Source organism: Rhyacophila brunnea, unplaced genomic scaffold (genome assembly GCF_057557595.1).
Source record: "Rhyacophila brunnea isolate RB1 unplaced genomic scaffold, BYU_Rbru_1.0 scaffold_7, whole genome shotgun sequence".
Taxonomy (NCBI): Eukaryota; Metazoa; Arthropoda; class Insecta; order Trichoptera; family Rhyacophilidae; genus Rhyacophila; species Rhyacophila brunnea.
In genome coordinates, this window is record NW_028233339.1 from 41,604,377 (window position 1) to 41,613,104 (window position 8,728).

The window sequence follows — 8,728 nt, forward strand, 5'->3', positions numbered from 1 at the left end:
TCAGTTTCCAAAAATCCATTTTGAATTTTCGTTCTTACAGTTCTTAAAAAACGGGGAGTTATGCTTAATGTATTAAAAAAAAAAAAAGTCTTCCACACTTGAATATCGTTTTCGTCGACATTGAAGTAAAACGAATGATTTAAAACTTGATTACTCCCTTGTTTCACTATTTGATATTTGGGTGGTTGTATTTCAACCGTGTGTTTAGCCACAAATTCTCGTTGCCGCTGTAAGTCGCCCAAGGCCTATAATCTACAGTGAATATACATCCTAGCATCTTCAAGTATTGCAGTACTGCACTACAATCTACAATTTTCACCACATGGTGGCTTTAAAGCTTTAGGCAAGACATTTTCTGATCTTGTCTTGTAAGCCTGCCCAGAATTTCGCTTATTTTTGTTACAATTTATCTTCCAATTTTCTGGATGACTTGTACGCTTTCTCGAAAGTGGAGAAGAAATTTGATTTTAAACAACTTCAGTAGTATTTTGTAGTAAATTAGGGCGCATGACCTCAGAATTGGTATTGTCACCTGCGGACCTTCTATATAATCTATATGGTGGATTATTTTGGGAATTTGGTATTTCACTTTCTGAATCTGATGTTTCATTTATAATAAGATCATAGAATCACAAATGATTCATCACTATCACTCATAATGCTATTGTCTGATAAATGCGACACAACTTCTGAGTTCACAGTTCCAACACACTCAATATTTTTACTAGCATTATCTGGTGTAGTTATATTATGTATTACTTTGTGTGATATAACTTACTATATCTGAAACCGTTTCTTGAATGTCAGATAACACAAGAATATTGTCTTCAACTGTGTAGTTTTCAATAACTGACTGCGAATTCAGTAGTATTATTCTGACCCAAATCCATTGGAATGACCGAAGTTGTTTCATTCGTAATATTATCCTCAATAATAAAACGAATGTCATCGTCTGTCCTGTAACAAAATATACAACGCAGATGTAATTTTATGGACCTTGTTTGACGATTTATTTTTTACCACTAAGCTAAATCATAAAAAAATAAAGTTAGATATTAATAAATAAATAAGCGAATAAATATTATATTAGTTAAACACTTACCCAAATCACCAGAGTCTGAGATGCCATTTGGTTGATATGTCTGACACATTTGGTCTGTACCATTTAGTAATACCTACGCAGACGTAATATTTTTACACCATTTTTTCTATGCTATTATTGTACCCTACAATATGTAAACAAAATAATTTTCCTCATTATTTATTTAATATAAACCTATTTTTAATCATAAATACACTATTAATTAAAAGAAGGTATTGTTATTCACAGCACGATAAATACGATATAATCTAGGTAGGTACCTACTAGTGTACATTTTTATTATAATTAGCTGGTACTTAATGTAAATACTATTATATGCACGAATACTAATTGATTATGTAAAATGTCAATGGATTAATAATCATTATGAATATCTATTTTGCAATAGGTACATCCGGCAACTTTAAAATCTCGGGAGTGACTGGCAAAAATATTTGGATAAATTAAAAAATACGGAAGTATGTACCTACTTATAAATCTCTACCATAATTTTCCTTGTTTCGTCACCAACGTTGAAATCTATATAGGTTGGTAGTATTATTTTGTTTCAACACCTACCTTCGTCGCTTGTTCGGCGCCACCTATGGCGCGACAGCTTTTGCGCGTATACCTACATAATATCACTGTTATGAAAGGAACTCTTTAATCTGAGTAAATGACATTATATTATTATATTATGACTGATTTATTATGGATTTTTGGTGTTTTACATTTATCATTCATAATGTGTCTACGTGCCAAGAGTAGTAAAAATATTTTTTATTGGCATTTGTATACGAAACCGAGCAGTCAAAAATAAAACAAAAAATCCTCGCGAAGCGTGGTGACATCATACTAAAATATGTACTCTAGTAAGTACTGGATAAAAAAAACATCTCCAACGCTCTGGTTGTAATATAACTAATATAGGTAGCTATTTCTATATAATACCAAAAAATTCACCTCGATTTGCCGCCCCCAAGCGACGCTCAATCTGCCTACCCCCACGGGACGTCACTGATCTTAATTGAAATTAAAGAGTGATAGGATAGTGAATAGTGAAGGGAACAGAATATCATCAACTAGTGGTTGCTTAATATTGCCTTTCTCTGTGACATTATAGTCTATAACTTCAAGTGGGGAAAAGTCATTAATTGATTTGATTAGTACGGTTCAAAACCAAACTTTCACTGTATGAATAACAAAGGAATGTGATTTAAAAAGTTTGATATTATGAGATCCGAGTGTAAAAATATGCAAAATATAATGGTTATGTACCTAGTCAATACGACAAAATTACTGAAAATATGCAATGCAAAGTTTAGGATGAAAATTTTTTTTAAGATTTATAATATTCAATAAACGTAAAGAGTCCCCAGTTGATCGCAAAATTTCGCTTATCGCGACCATGTCCAGAACGTAAAATATTTTTTTTCACAATGTCTCGAGAATAATGATGGGTAAAACGATAATACCTAGGTATATGAATGGCTGCACCATAGAGTACAAGTCTTGTACTCTATGGATACCGGATCATAGACAATAAACGTAACTGCCGGATGGCGGGTAAATAAATATCACGTGACCGTGTAACGGAAATCGCCAAAATAAAGACGCCATCGCCTTGACCCAGTCACCCACATCACATCATACTGGACATGCTGGACAACCATTGGACATTGGACAACCGCCGGTGGTCGGTTATTTATTTGGTTTCAATAATATTAATATATTGCCATGCCATTCGTGATAACTGAATACCATTTCGCCCAATTCGTAACTTCCCAAATCGGCGGAATCGCAGTGGTTGCGGCATTGCGGGAAAATATTTTCTTGTGTTTGCATTAAGATGGAGGATAATCACTATTTGGTTTTACATAGCACAGAAACAAGCACCACAGATGAATTGAAGAAGAGATTTCAAGAGTTGGCCTTAAAATTTCATCCTGATAAAATCGATGATGCCTCACAGAACACGAAATTCCAAGTGATAAGCGAAGCCTGGTTGGTACTCAGAGATCCTGAATCCAGAAGAGCATACGATATGCAATTAAAGCGTTTGCGTTTGGAAGAGAAGCCTCCACTTTATGCTACGGTTAAATTAGAAGAAATGGAAAAAGACTCGGACACCGCCAATTTGAAGTATCCTTGTCGATGTGGTGGATGGTATAGCGTCTATAAAGAAGAACTCTTACCTCCAGAATGCCTCGTTGGATGTGATGAATGCTCATTCAATATACTCATCACGTTTTGATCGGTCCAGTACAAATTCCCACAACTTCCCAATGCCTGTTTGTTTTGCGCTTTACGTTGCGGCCAAAGTGTTTCAACATTGCGGCGCTGAAAGCATTTGGCAGTGAACTTGAAGTGAAAAGTGATCCGCTTTCATCATCCATCAGTTTTTACTACGAAGACAACAGCGATTGAAAATACAGGAGTCTGAAGACAGTTTCAACTGAAACGAGTCATGGAAGGCAGATGATGTCCGGACAGAAAAGGCAGAGGACGTGTTAATCTATAAAGTGGAACGAGTTGGAGTAGGCGTGCATCTAGCAGTGGACATCATACGAGTAGGAGTATAATTATTATTCTTTGTATTTTTGTATGCACACTATGCTGATTGTTTACCTTTGTGATATGCTTGATCTTAAATGTTATTGATAGCAGACCTCGGTTTCACCGGGTTACTTATTGGTGTTAATAGGAGAACCATTCACGTCATGTCATGCCATGCTGAGATAGAGATAGTGGTTCATAGTAATGGTTATTTCTATCTCAACGTTCCTGTGGTAATGTGTTGGGGCCATAATGTACAACAGCTTACCTGTCGCTTGCCCAGTAAAAACTGTCAAACTGTCCGCTTTTGGACAAGACCACAGATGGCAAAATATACATTCAGGTATGTACATATTTCATTTACAATAAATAAAATTTGCCTCTTTGATATATCAGTATAGCACTCACTTATATGGATATGTATTTAAAGTGTCTATAATAAAGTCATAGTCATCTTGCGTAGCTGTATCACTTATATGGATAATGATATGCGGCTGTGTGGAGTTCCCATAAATTTTCGGGTCTTTTTACTGGTTCTCCGCCACCGCTCGCTGTCAGCGAGCGCAGTGTTGCCAACCGAACTATAATTATAGTACATTTTGTATTATATATTATATATATAGATGTATATTGTATTATTTTAATACAAATGGCTTCGGCGATCGATCCGCTAGTGAATTATCTTTGTATGTCTTAAGTCGAGGAGGAAGGATGATATAATCACCATTGGTATAGTGCTAAATAAAATAGTTGAATCCTTATTACAAAGCCAGGCAGTGGAGTTGTCACTGTACGCATGGATGCTTGCTAAATTCTAATTATGCACCATCAGAACATCACCATAGGGTTTGGCAACTAAATTTCTGCACAGCACAATAGAATGTAGTACCAAATTCTATTATTTTCTTTTGATCAAGTCAGATCGTAATAGTATCATATGTCCTCCACATATTTTTATTGCAGTCTCAATTGCCATGTAAAATATTGTATAGTATATGCAGTAGCGACTCGTCCATATGCACTGCGGTACTGCAGCACCCCCAAGTAAATTGAGACAAATGTAATATTATAATATCCATAAATTTATGTATATTATATGAAAATATCAATATTATGAAGCGTGTAATCAGTTCGACCGCGTATCGATACATCCAATAATATTATATACCACGGTAGGTACTTAATTTTGCACAGTACCGATAGCTAATTAATCAAGAATTCAAGATTGAAATGTTTACTTAAAATTATCCGTAGACCATATAAAACAACGGAATTAAATTAAGTCATTCACCCCTCTATTTGCTGTGCACTAAAAGACATCATACCTGTATGTTCAGGGTTAAATTGTTCCACTACAACAAAATATATTCTTCTTAGAGCCGTATCTTGGAATGTCATGTCACAAATGTTCGATACGAGGTCTAGGGGCCTCTCTAAAGTCCTGCTGTTTGCAAATATTTGTTCAGTGGAGACATGCAATTGCAAATTTTTGGTGTAAATCCTTTCTAGAGGATATTTACCTTTAGGGGCCCCATTTGTTCCTGCAGTTCACCGGTGATTTTCCTCTTTTCAGCACTATCTAGGTACGTATACAGCTTAAAAAAAAAACAAAAAAAAATTTGCCACCATAATGATACTCTAGAGCAGGGGTTCTTAACCTTTTTGGCGGTAGCGAGCGCGTTTGAGATTTGGGAAAATAGTGGCGGGCGCACTTCGGATTTCTAAAAAAACAAGATTTAAGTACTACGTGTTACATTTATTATATTGGTAGATTATACATTTATTAACATTTAACGTCTGTAAGGGCATTTACAAAAGAAGCATAAGACACACATACAGTTACATACATACTTATAGAAAATAAAAAGAGATAAAATACAATAAAAAGTTTAAAAAAATATCCAAAAATAACACAGGCTATTAGTGCGATCTTTGACATTGCATTTCACTTACTAACTTTTCAAAGTCAGGAGTCTTAAGATGATAATCCCAATCATAAACAATTATCAAGGTTGGTATTAAGTAGTACTTAAGTCGAGATCTTGTTTTTGATTTTATTATGTTTATGGTGGAAAATAAAGATTCGCACAAATACGTGGAACCCAATCAGGATTTAATTTTGTAAGCTCCTTTTTTTCAAAAGAGGGTACTTTTTGTGGTCAGCTAAATTCCAAATGTTTTCAGTCAGTCCATTCGATTTTACAATAATGTCATTCTGAATATCTTGAATCTCTTCTTCAATTTCTGTTGTGTCTTCTTGAAGAATTTCCGTTATGGAATTCGCAATTTTAGTAATGTCTATGTCTGTATTGAAAGGATTTAAAAAAAAAATGTAGCCATCAGTTCGATAATGGAAAATTGCTGGAGTCTATTTTCAAATTGCTCTATAAGTGTCTTAAAGAGTTGAGAAGTAAATAATTTAATGTCAAAAATATTTTCACCAACCACTTTTTTCATCCTTGGAAAATGTATAAGAGAATTTTTCGGAAACATATTATCCAAAACTGTATTTTAGCTTTGAAGGCTTTTATAGAACTAATCATTTCTGCTATATCTTTATTTTTGTTTTGAAGTTCAAGATTTAAATTTTTTAATTTTTCACAAATATCAGTCAAAATGGCCAATGATGGTTATCTAATTGTTCGACTGTTTGACCTTTTGAAATGAATTTTTTTTTAATCTCTACCAGAAGATCAAAAAATCGACCACCCTTACTTAACAATCTTATATCTGTATGTAAAATAAGGTCAGCTTGTGAGGAATTGTCATTTTCTACAAAGGCTTTAAATACTTTGTGATTTAGGATTTGTTTGAATTTTGTTGATTATTTTCAGAACGACATTCATGACATGTTCAAAGGATAATATTTTGGCACATAATGCTTCTTGATGAATAATACAATAATAATTCATAATGTACGTTAAAGATTCATCTCTTTTGCAATGGGAAATGAATCCAATATTGCAGCCCACCATTGCTGGAGCACCATCAGTGATTATTGCTGATACCTTTTGTAAAGGCATATTAATTTCTGTTGCGTAATTTTTAAAGATATTAAAAATATCTTCGCCTCTTGTTCGCTCTTGCATTGGTAGTAACTTTAATAGTTCTTCTTTTACACTAAAATCAGTGAATACCATCCTAATGCATACTGCCAATTACGACAGATATATCAGATATATCTGTCGACTCGTCTAGTTGCCAGTGTCATCTTTGTATAGAGCGCTGTAAAACTCTACAACTGCTTGTTCTTGTGTAAGCTCCTTCCTGATGCAACAATTGATTCTACAAGGTTCATATTGAACTTACGAAGATCTTCTCGTATGTTTTTACGTAGAGTTTTGCACAGCGTGGAGTACTCTAGATCATTTGGAACTTGTTGCTCGCTTTTCGTACTCCTACGCAGCTTCGTAAGATCTAATGTTTCCTTTGAGAGTTTGCTTACTCGTTCAACCACAGCAGCAACTGTCTCTTCCGAAGATTCTATAATGATTTTTGTTATTGCCTCGGTGTTTTGTAGGGAGATGGGGTCATTTTCAGCCTGGAAGGCCGCTAGCTTGTTCTCCAGCTCTTGTTGGAATTCGACTCTGCTTCTCAAGCCTAATGACTGTGCACTCTAGAAAAATATCCTTGTCGGTGAAGATGTAGTTGATTTCGCTGGTTCGTTTTGCTGGGCTTCGCCATGTCCATTTTCGGTAAGGCTTCTTTTTGAAGAATGAGTTCATGATGTAGAGATTGTGATTTTCCGCAAACTCCACTAACATGTCTCCTCGGCCATCCCCGGTGCCATGTCCGAAGTGCCTGACCGCTACATCATCCTGGTGTTGGGATCCGATTCGTGCATTAAAGTCCCCCATGGTGATAGTGAAGTGACATTTCCGTTTATTTTCCAACATAGTGATTTCTTCATATAACTCGTCCACTTCTTCATCAGGTGAGTTTTGAGTGTTAATAAACTTGCAAAAGCAGAATCTGATATCTTTTGCTGAGCTGAAGTGTTGAACTTGTTACTCTATTTGAGGAGAAATCAAATTCAACTATGCGATCTTTCCAGAGTCTGTGGATTAAAAATCCGACACCGCTTGTGCGTCCGGTCTTAGTCCCATTATAACAGAGTACATGTCCGCTCTGGAGATTGACGATATCGTCTCATTGTCGTCTTACCTCGCTGAGCCCGACAACATCCCAATGGATTTTTTCAAGTTCTTCTTCGAGCTCTAGAAGTTTGGCATTGCTGGATAATATTCTCGCGTTATAGGTGGCAATGGTCATCGGTAGGCAGCCGTTACCGTCTTTCCAGGGATTCTTAGCACCCTCTGCCTTCCCTTGCTGATTGCTGCCGTGATCAGTGTCAGGTTGGCCTCCGTAGAATAAGGGCCAAGATTTTTGTTTTTGTTCTACTTGGGGTATTTGGACATAACACACCACACTGTCCAAACGGGTTGTTGTGTGGTTTTCTGTCTGGGTTTTCCTTCCCGTAGCCAAGGGGTCTCGTTTTAAGGTGCCAGAGTTTCGCCTTTCACCCTTCTCTATTAGCTGCAGATGGGTTATACTGTCATAAGACACGGTTACACCACATCTGCATTGCCCAGGGGACGCCGCGTGGACGCTAGAGATAGGATTTGTTGGCTATCTGTAGGGTAGCGTCTCAACACTATAGAAATGTACCTATTGGCATTAGTGTATTTCTTTGAGGCCCTAGCCAACCATTTGCCCCCTTATTTTGAATATTAGATACGAGGTGTCAATGTTAGGCCATCGATATGTTAAGTTTATTAATCAATATGTATTTCAGTTGTCCCCAAAATAGCTATCAACTAATGAACCAGCCAGTAGAATTTTTTGATGGGTTCTTCTTCTTCAAGGCACAACACACTTATGTGAATAAGTATATTGTCAAAGGCATCCGTTTTGCGTTTGCTAGGTATTCCACTAAGCTATTTGAAGGTATTAAAAGTGAAATAATTAAAATAAAAAAAAAAACGGTGTGTATACTTATATATGCGCGTTAGAAGTTATACTTCTTTGGCATAACAAAAAATAATGTCCTCATCCATCATGTCTTGATTAGAGAGGGCTTGTAAGAGTGAG